Below are 11446 nucleotides of genomic sequence, written 5' to 3'. Positions count from 1 at the left end.
TCAAAAGCACCCTACAAGATGAGCACACTTGAGGTGGTGGAGTTGAAGCTATAGTTGAAGGAAATGTTGGACAAGGGATACATTAGGCCAACTGTATCACCATGGGGTGCACCTATATTGTTTGTGAAGAATAAAGATGGTACTCTTAGATTATGCATTGACTATAGGTAGTTGAATAAAGTGACCATTAAGAATAGGTATTCATTATTGAGGATTGATGATTTGTTCGATCAGTTGAAGGGAGCAACAATGTTATCAAAGATTGGTCTAAGATTTGGATATCATCAGGTACAAATCAAGGAGGATGACATTTACAAGCTAGCCTTTCAGACCAGGTATGGGCATTATGAGTTTGTTGTTGGCTTAAATAACGCTCAAGCTACATTTATGTGCTTGACGAATAGTGTGTTGCATCCGTACTTGGATAAATTTGTTATTATGTTCATTGATGATATACTAGTATACTCTAAAAATGAGGAAGAGCATGTGAAGCATTTAGCAGCAATGTTGACGTTGTTGAGAGAGCATCAGTTGTATGCTAAGATCAACAAGTGTAGTTTCTTTCAGACTGAGGCATGTTATTTGGGGCATGTTGTCTCCAAGAAAGGCATTGTGGTAGATCCAGAAAAGATAAAGGCCATCATGGAGTGGGTAGCTCCTAATAATGTAGATGAGGTGAGATATTTCATCTGGTTGGCAGGCTATTATAGGAGGTTCATCAGGAACTTCTCACAAATTTCTTATCCTATCACATCATTGCAGAGGAAAGGTAAGAAATTCAAATGGACAGAGGTGTGTGAGGCTAGTTTTGAGCAGCTCAAGTAGTTGTTGACACATGCACTAGTGTTAAAGATTGCAAATCTGGACAAAGAGTTTGTGGTATGCACAGATGCTTGCAAGAAGGGACTTGGTGGAGTCCTTATGTAGGATGGACATGTGGTATTCTATGAGTCGTGGAAACTGAATGAGCCCAAGCATAACTATCCCATGCATGATCTTGAATTGACAGCGATTATACATGCATTGAAGATGTGGAGACACTATCTTCTAGGCATGAGGTTTACACCGATGAGTGATCACAGTGGGTTGCGATATCTATTTAACCAACCGAATCTAAATGGTAGACAGGCTCAATGGTTGGATATGGTCAATGAGTCCAATTTCAACATCAAATATATTAAAGGTAAAGAGAACAAGGTGGTAGATGCTCTTAGCAGGTGGATACAAGAAATCACTTAGCAACTATCAACTCCTATGGGACGGACTTATAGGATAGGATCTTGCAAGAAGGTCAACATGATGTTAGATATATGGAGATTATGCACAGGTTGCAGAAGAGTACTGGTACACATACATGTGATAGTATACATGTAGGTACAAGTGATAGTACATGTATAGGTATAGGTACAGGTACAGTTAGTGGTACAGGTACAGGTTCAGGTGCATAGGATGTGGATTATTGTCTTACAACAGATGGATTGGTTAGATTCAGAGATAGGATATATGTGCCAGATAGTAGTGATATCAAGAAGGTGATCTTAAGGGAGTTTCATGCGAAACCATATTCAGGTCACCTAAGTTATCAGAAGACACTGACAACAGTGAAGAGATTTTATTATTGGTTGAACATGAGGAGGGATGTAGCAGAGTTTGTGGCTATATTTTTTTATTGTCAGCGTGTGAAGGTGGAGTGTAAACATCTAGGTGGACTAATACGACTGATTGTGATCCTAGAGTGGAAATGGGAGGTCATTTCCATAGACTTCATCACAGGTATTCCGAGGACAGTGAGACAGGATGATTCCATCATGGTTTTTGTGGACAGGTTGACAAAGGTTGCACATTTCATTCTAGTGAATTCTACATTCTCAGCTAGCGATGTAGCATAGGTTTTCATCAGAGATATGGTTAGATTGCATGGTGTTCCAAAGAATATTGTGTTACACGAGGATGTGAAGTTCACTTCCAAGTTTTGGAAGGATTTATTTGCAGTTTGGGGCACAGATTTGGCCTTCAGTACAACTTATCGTCTGCAAACAGATGGACAGACATAGAGGGTCAACAAGATATTGGAGTACATGTTGAGGATGTATGTGATGCATCAACAACGAAAGTGGGAATAGTACCTTCCACTAGTAGAGTTTGCTTACGACAATAGGTGTCAGGAATATTTGAAGATGATTTTGTTTGAGGAATATTATGGGCAGAGTTGCAATACTCCTATCGATTGGAGTGATCTAGTTAATAGGGTGTTGATTGGACTAGGCATGTTGGTAGACATGGAATATGAAATGTAGGTTATAAAGAAGAATCTAAAGGCATAACAAGATAGGCAAAAGAGCTATGCAAACCAAAACAGGTTGTTCAAGGAGTTCCAGGTTGGGGAACAAGTGTACTTGCACATCAAACCAAAGAAGAGCTACTTACGGATTGGATCACATGCCAAGTTGGCACCATGATTTTGTGGACCCTTCAGTATCATTGAGAGGATTGAGCTAGTAGCCTATTGACTTGCACTACCTCCGACAATGAAAGTCCATGATGTTTTCCATGTGTCATTGCTTAAGAAGTATGTTATAGATGTTGATCATGTGATTGACTGGTCTGTATTACAGGTGGAACCAAATGGAGAATTCCAGCTGAAGCCTTAGTGTGTATTGCAGAAAAAGGTGCTCATGCTCTGGAACCAAGCAATCGAACAAGTTAAGGTGCAATGGAAGCACTTTGGGCCCGATGAAGATACATGGGAGATGGTGGATTAGATGTGGGCTATGTATCCTTCCTTGTTTGCCAGTTGAGGCAAAGCAGTTTTGGCATGGTGTTTTAGTATATGTATTGGTATATGCTTTGGTATATGTTTTGATTTATCTACATGGATGTAAATACCACCATGAGATATGTTAGAAAGCTCCAATAAGAAGTATGGGTGTCATGTCATTATGATGTTATGTTGTTATGTTTTCATGTTGGTTTGCTTCTTAGCAAGATGATCATTGTAAATACTGCATCGAGCTAAGTTATAAAGCTCCATTGACAATATATTTTTCGTGTAGTAGTTTTGTTGTTATAGGTGTTGTTTAACACCGAGGATGGTGTTCCCCCAAGGGGGAGGGTTCTATAACATCCCTGGTGAAAATTCGATGTAATAAAAGCTAATAAAGGCAAAATAATAACCACGGTTGTTGGGGCACTTATTCCAAGCTAAATGTTGGGAAATACATCCTGGTGTGGGTGTTCATTTGGCTATTAATGGCTAAGGAAATTGGAAAAGGAAATGGCTAAGGCTTTGGAAAGGAAAAATGGCATTTTTGGCATTTATTTATGAAAATAATGGAAATTAGGAGAAAAGGGAGGTGAAAGGTCATAGATTGCATGTGAGGAGGAAATTGAAGGAAAATAATGGAAAATGAAGAAAATAGAGGCCTCATTCATAAAAAGGCTTATGATGATCAGTTGGTAACCTTTTTTCAATTCATTTTTGGAGCTCTCTCATCATTCTCTCTCTCTCTCACATATTCTTAGAGACTTAGAGTTATCTTGGAGCACTCTTGGAGGGTGTGGTATAATTGGATTTTTGGAGCAAGAAAGCACAAGAGGACATCGGGATCAACAACTAAAATGAGATTTTCTTGTAGGTACTAAGTTGCATGTATGTTTTCCTCACTAGTTTTGGCATGCATGTGGATTTTTGTTCATGATCTGTCACTGGCATGGAGGATTTCCTAGATTGATAGTGGATTTCCTAGCCTTGCCATTTCCTGGATAGCCATGGATATTGTGGGTTTATTTCCTAGTTTTGTTTTGGCTGGTTCTCATGTTTCCTTAGCTTGGGTTGAGTTACCAATTCCTGGAGCCTTGGTTGGAAAAACAATTTGGAGCCCTGTAACGTCTTGGGTTGAGTTACTAGTCCCATAGCCTTGGTTGGATAAACGCTCTAGAGCCCTTGGCGGGTTGAGTTACTAGTCCTAGAGCCTAGGTTGGACAAATTCTCTAGAGCCCGATGAAAATTATGGGTTGAGTTACTAGTCTTGGAGCCTTGGTTGGAACAAACACGCTGAAGCCCTGGATGGCTAGGATAGATACCAATCTAATGATGGTTTTGTAATGTCTGACCTTGAGGTGGAATCATTGTTTGATGGGTTGAGGTGGATGGCCTCTGGAAGCTCTGGATGGTTTTATATTGATGTGTTCTATGAGATCCCACATTCATTCTTGGAATATGGCACAGGGGTGAATGGATAAAGAGGGATTTGGCTCAGCCATTCTACGGTCGGGTGGAACGTGGAAGTCCCATCCCGAGTTTGGATTTTTCATCATCAATATGAGGTTATTTCTCCTTATATTTCTATGAGTATTATACTAGATTATATGTGGTTTATATGGCTGTGATTTCATGAGTATTTCTACTGCTATTATGTTGGTTATTTATGTCTTTTATGACAAAATCTATGTATGGATCTCAACATGTTTTTATTTGTAAATGAATGATCAATGTATCTATGACCTAATAGATGAAATGGAAATTAATATGTTGAGGCATCAATGCCTCTTAGCAATTCTCAGCTAAATATGAGACCCCTATGCTCAGATCTATTATTTACACCTGTAGATTACATATTCGTGATATGTTTGACAAAATGCTTTTCATGGCTAGCGGGGGTCCAATTAAGGTCTTATTCAAGTAATTTATTTTTCACTTCCATTTGCATGTTATCTTACTATTTTGAAGATGTCATTCTATTCTAGGAGGTGACCTGGGCTATGAGCTTGAAAATATGGCGTAATTCTCGAGAACGCTAGCACAAAAAAGAAAAAATTACTTGCAGTAGGCCTATGAGAGCATCTAGAGGTCCCTGGGCATTGACATTCCCATAGCATGAGAGTGTCTAGAGGTCAAGTTGTCCAAAAGCTCAGTGGGACCCAGGGGCTGGTTGGCAGAAAGGTTGGATTGGTTCCTACGAATCCTAATGTTGATGTTGAACGTATGTATGTTGTGTTTCCGTCAGTTCCATTTCCTTAACATGACTTAGGAGGTCAAATCATATCATAATGGCCTCTCGTCACATGTTTACCCCAACTGGTTGGTTACTTGGGTAGATGTCGAAGGAGGGTGTTACAATTACAACAATGTAAGCATCATTCTGAACTATTTTTTTCAGAAGAATCCCTTATTTGAGTTCAAGACATACTCCCATTAGCTGCCAAAAAGTGATCAAATCAGTAACATTGTGGTTGACTCCCATCATGTGCCCAGTTCAGGAGCAAATTTGCATGAAGGTGTGGAAATTCAACCTACACTTCCCAAGTCAATCATCATACCTTGGGAAGATCTCGTAAGCAACCAGGACAAAATAAGCATTGGATGTGACAAGGAGGTATCCTTTCATACTCCAAATTAGTCAAATCCCATTCAGTTTAAAGTGCAAGGTTTCTTTGAGACAACTCTTTTTCACGTTCTCCTCATACACATCCACAACAAATTATCAGATGCCAACATTGTAATCGAGTTGTACATGTGAAATATCATTGTTTTGATCTTGACCTGTGCAATCATTATGTTCAACACACCCATTATTCATACAAATGCTTCAAAAACAAGCCTCCTACAAGAACAAAGATTCACCTTGGATGGCCCACTTCTTAGCAATGAGCTTCAACAACCAAGAAGATATTTTAGTTATATGTCTAAATTTCTTCTAGAGTATTAAAAAGTCTTGCAGTTGATATCTCTTCATCTTCTCACCTTGTATCTGATAAGGGGGAATTCATGGTCATATACAAGTTTCAAAGATAAAAAGTGACCCTAAGGCACAACCTGAACCTGTTGCATGAGAATACATCCAGAGACAACCATACTCAAATTCAAAGTTGTATCCAGAGACACAAAATCCATTAAGGCTGCCTTTGGTTGGTGGTCTTCCTTAAACCACTACAAGTTATAGACCTCCCTTTTTCTAGGTTGAAGGTCTCCCTCTTCAAATCATGAGGGACACTTCCTCTAGTAGAAGATTTCAACTTCTTGCCATATTTGGAAGAGTTCTGAGAACTACACCAAGAATTCCAGGTTAAGACCCCAATTTTCTCCCTTTTCAAAACAATAGGAAGCACTTCCTCTAGCAAAAGATTTTAGCTTCTTGCTATATTTGGAAGAGTTCCACGAACTGCAATAAGTGTTCAAGAGTTGGTGGTCATCCTTAAACCATCGTTGGTTGAGACCTTGAGCTCTCTCACGTTATGCCATCTTTTCAGAGAGCATATTCAACCATTGGTTGCCATTTTTGTATTACAACTCTCTTCTTGGACTCGTATATACACCTTCATATTAAGGGGGGGAATGTTGGACACCTAATCCTCTAACGACTATGGTGTGGAAGTTTAATAGTCAAAGGGAGTCCAAGAGACCTTGAAAGATGAATCCAAGAGTCATAAAAATGCATTATAAATTCACATCCTTGTGAATAATAATGCAGGAAAGCCTGAGCCTCAACCTGGACCTGATGTCTGAGCATACTCTAGATCTAACATACACCATCCATGAAAGATTTATTTTATACTTAAAATAGAGGCTTATCAAAAGTTATAAGTGAACCTACAAAGAATTCTGTAGCAAGTCATTTTTTTTCTTTTTTGTTTCTCCTATGTGGTTCATTGTCCTTGGAGATTGGTGACATCCACATAATATTTGTACCAGAAATATCCATCCAAAAGGATCATTTCCTACTAGCTCAACAATAGAGAATAACCCCAAGAGTGTTGAGAGAATTGAACTTGTGACCTCTCAAAAGCAGATGTGCTTTAACGATGGGGACTTGACCAACTTAGCTAACCCTCGGGGCTTAGCAAGTCAATTTTCTACAAAAAATTATGTTTTCAATTTAATTGATCCAACCCATAAAAAATTATGCTTTCTATACTCTTAACTTAAAAGGATTCTTAATAGGTCCCTAGTAAATTACTTGTAACTATCTCATATGGTGAAAGTTAGTCAAAGTCATAATCAGCTGAGTCCATGTTGATTTTGAGTGAAATTAACATACAAGAAAGTCAAGATACTTGATATAGGGAGATGTATAATGTGAATTCATTGATCCCTTAACGTATATTGATAGTGGCAATAAAGAACCTATGAATAAAGATCTCTTGAAAAATGAACCTTATATAAAAAAAGTAATAATGATGATTCTAATATCAATAAAGTCGAGAAAATTTAGCGGTCAATATATGAAAAATGACATAGGTAAATCTCAAGAATGAACTCATAATAAAAGTTTGTGGGTTAAGAACATTGACAAGACACTGATTTTTGGAAAAAAAATGGATGGTTTTAAGTGAATTTGATAATATATATATATATATAGATAGATAAAATGAAATGTGAATAAATAAATAAAATTGAGTCACAAATTTTATTTTAGAGAAAATTTGGTGGGAAATAGATAGAAACTAACTTGTAATAATTACAAAACCATACTTTGTAAAGTCAACAAGTAGAAAATTAGAAAGGGTTTGATGGTAGGAAAATTAACCTACAAAAATGATTCTTGTAAAATTTATACATTTTAAAAACATTGACAAGAATGAGACTTATTCATATATTTGTTAAGATAGGGGAACATGAATAGATAAGAAGAGTGTCCACTTTGTTATCTCAAATACTAACATAATGGTTGTACTACAAAGGCTCTTTATTTAAGAGTTTTTATTGATGTTTATATTATGATCATTAAAATATTAGATTTGATCCATCTTCGCTATAAATTTATTGGGTGTGTGAAAAAAATAAAAACTTAAAGGTGTAATCCATTTTTTAGAATGAAAAAGCTTGTGGTAAAGTTTGCACATCTCAAGATTCAACAAATTTGAGGTAAAAATAAATATAAGGAGTAATAATTAAATTGTATATAATTGAATATCACAAATGGTTCAACCCAATAAACACAATTTTGCAGGGAAACAAAAAAAAAACCTTAGCCAAATCTTTCAATGGAAATACAAAATTGGTCTTAGCCCATAAACAAAAGGATACATAACTAAGTCCAAAATGTTTTGTTAGAGCTTGTTCTTTTATAGTTTATCTGCTCATGGGATGTACACCTCCTTACATACTACAATAATAATAAAAACTACTCTACAATACATAATAGAAAAGATATAACATACGATTAATATTTCTACTCCTTAGGGCCCAACAACATTAGACATCCATATCTTCACCTTCTCCTTGGTTGTCTTCATATAGTTGTTGCACCAGCATATTGTCATTCATAAAATCCTTCTTCACTCAAGAACCTTCACGCCTTATGGCATCTATACTTCCCGGGAAGGATTGCAGGGAAAAGTCCTTTATAATTATCGCAAATGGAGAAAGGAGGGGAGCATAATTTGATGTTGCAAACCTAGATTAGCCACTAGCTGAGAGATCACAAGTTTCAAAGAAAGCAGTTGGGATTCCTTCTCTAGATACTTCCAACGAGTAATAATCATTAGAGCATTTAAAAAATGTAGCTAGAATTCCAACTCTGGATACTTCCAAGAAGTAATAATCATGAAAGTATTCAATTCATGCTCAACATCTCTTATGGCTAGAGTTGCAACATGGTGTTCATGGCACAACCATCATTGATCTTGTTTTTATCCCTCTATTTGCATTCCCATTCTTCATGGCATGACCAAGTCCACCCGAAATTGTAATTGGTGATGTTACATTGAATCTTGCTATCTCTTTTCCACATCTCTCTAGACCTATCTACATTCCCTTTAAATCACATAATACACCATAACTATTTCTGCAATGGTAATGCTCCATTATATCTCTATACTTTATCCCTAAAAATTTAGTAAATATAAATTAGTAGTATGCACAATAGGACTCCATTAAGTACAACAAAACTCCATTGGTAATAGTAGAACCAAATAACAACGAACAAACCCTCGAAAAAAAAACCTCCCTAATACCAATATATAATTCTAAGTCATAAATACACAATAATGCCAAAAGAAAGAACTTTTAATCCCAAAAAGGAGATCCATCGATGACAAGGAAAGCCTCTAATGATTATCCAAGGGCGAGCCATAGATGACTCCTCGGATGCCTCTTTCAATAAATAACCCCTCACAATATAGAGGTTTTAAAAAAACTTAATTGAATTATGACTCCCTATGTGCTATTCTTTATTCTTGTGATTCATATATAAAGTTATATAAATTTAATTTCGATATTTGTGTGTAAGGATATGGAGAGTATGCTATGTTGCAATACATTGTCAATCACTTTATAATAATAATCCAATTTCAAGGTCACAACCAAGGGAGACACAAAATTGGTGTATTAGACCCCCTTGTTTGTGGGACAAGGAACTCACCTTCGAGCAATGATTTGACTGCTAAGTCTATGAAGGCATACATACTCTACCCACTTCTGGTTTTGAACATGTGACCTATTAGGAGGAAACACATGCTCTTAACCATTAGGCCCACTCAAGTTGTATCAACTCATCAACTCCAAATATTTAATATATGAAAAATTAAAATTCTATTTAATATTTAGACATATTAAACTATTTAATACTTAATAACAACTCATTTTAATAGTTAATCATATGTTCCTTCTTAAAAGGTTGGGAATGCAAATGTAGAGGATGGTAGAATATGTAAAACTCATGAAATTTAGTAGTGAAATCATCACTCTATTTCTTATCCCACAAATGAGGTCGAGCTAGGTCGAATGGTGGATGTTTCGCACCATAAAGTGTTTGCCAACCAATATAGAGGCCTTACCCAGATTCAAAACTCAATTCAATTTACCCATCCAGTGTGGCTTGTGAATGGTTACATTAGACTCAAGAGTATAATGACAGTCTCATTGAGTCAATCTCAGCACTTCGTGACAAATCGCTAGTCTAATAATTTTCATAATTAAAAAAAATATTAATATTTAGCTGGATTGCCAAGCTAAAATTATATTATTATTATTTTATTAACTCCAATATAACAGAAATATAAAGTTACTCTAAAATTAAATTATAACAATTTAGTTTCATTAATTTTGTCAATTCTATTACGAGGGAAAATACATACATAATTCATAAATAATTAATATATTACGAGGGAAAATACATACATAATTCATAAATAATTAATATATCTCAGACTGTAGAGAGTTTGCTTTGTCTGCGCAAAGGGAGTGGTTCGATAGCACACTTCTCTATATGCGTTTCAATTTTGTCTTGCGGGAGCTGACTGTCATCTGACGCTCGCCGGTTTATACCGAGTTCCTTAACACTAAAATATAATTAACAGGTAATAAAAACGATTTTAAAGCCAGGGATCCGTGGCGCAATGGTAGCGCGTCTGACTCCAGATCAGAAGGTTGCGTGTTCGATTCACGTCGGGTTCAATTTGCCGGTCATCCTCGTGATCCAGTCAGAAATTTTGCTGCGTTTGGTTTTATATATACAGCGCGAATCAATTTGAATTTTTGCTGCGTTTGGATTTATATATTAAATTATACATAGCGAATTTTATACATATAATAAATATGTTTTCTTACCATTTTACTTACAATATAATGAGATAATAGTTTTATGAAAATATTAATATTATATTTTATACTCCAATTGTTTGGGAAAAGGTGTTGTAATTTTAATATTTTATTAAACATGACGAATAAAGGCGTTGTAATTTTAATATTTTATTAAATATGACGAATAAGGGAAATAATGTAGATTTTATATATCATTACAAAATGAGGGTTTAAGTCCATTGTACTTAGATATTAAATGATAATATTCAACTTGGAAAAATAAGTTTTATTTTCAATTTGAATGTATAAGAAGTAAGATTAAAAATGAGTTTTATTTCCATTTGAATGTATAAGAAGTGAGATTAAAATTGAGTTTTATTTCAATTTGAATGTATAAGAAGTGAGATTAAAATTGAGTTTTATTTTCAATTTGAATGTATAAGAAGTGAGATTTAAAAAGGGATGAACCATGACGGGTTTAAAGGAAATTTGAAAATAATGTATATTAGGTAGTGTCGTAAGATGAGTATGACATTTTGCATGTAATGAATGTAGTGAATATCGGGCACTATTGTAAGATGAGTATGACATTTGGCATGTAATGAATGTAGTGAATATCAGGCACTATCGTAAGATGAGTATGACATTTTGCACGTAATGAATGTAGTGAATATCAGGCACTATTGTAAGATGAGTATGACATTTTGCACATAATGAATGTAGTAAATATCAGGCACTATCGTAAGATGAGTATGACATTTTGCGCGTAATGAATGTAGTGAAAATCAAGTACTATCGTAAGATGAGTATGACATTTTGCACGTAATGAATGTAGTGAATTTGTATGCATACAAGCAAGGAGAAATGATTGCAGATTGTTATTAGTTCTTCTCATAGAATTCACAAGTTCCTCATATATTATTT

General features: G+C 35.6%; 1 non-coding gene across 1 annotated transcript; it reads left to right on the top strand.

Annotated features, from left to right (window-relative positions):
- The first annotated feature begins 10324 nt into the window (after nucleotides 1-10324).
- Nucleotides 10325-10396, top strand: TRNAW-CCA (transfer RNA tryptophan (anticodon CCA)). Its single transcript has one exon. It is a non-coding gene; the product is annotated as a tRNA-Trp (tRNA).
- The last annotated feature ends 1050 nt before the right edge of the window (nucleotides 10397-11446 follow it).

Source organism: Pinus tabuliformis, chromosome 5_1 (genome assembly GCF_031772625.1).
Source record: "Pinus tabuliformis cultivar Carrire ecotype Pingquan chromosome 5_1, CPIR1, whole genome shotgun sequence".
Classification (NCBI taxonomy): domain Eukaryota; kingdom Viridiplantae; phylum Streptophyta; class Pinopsida; order Pinales; family Pinaceae; genus Pinus; species Pinus tabuliformis.
Note: the sequence above shows the minus strand (reverse complement) of the source record. Positions and strands in the feature narration are given on the sequence as shown.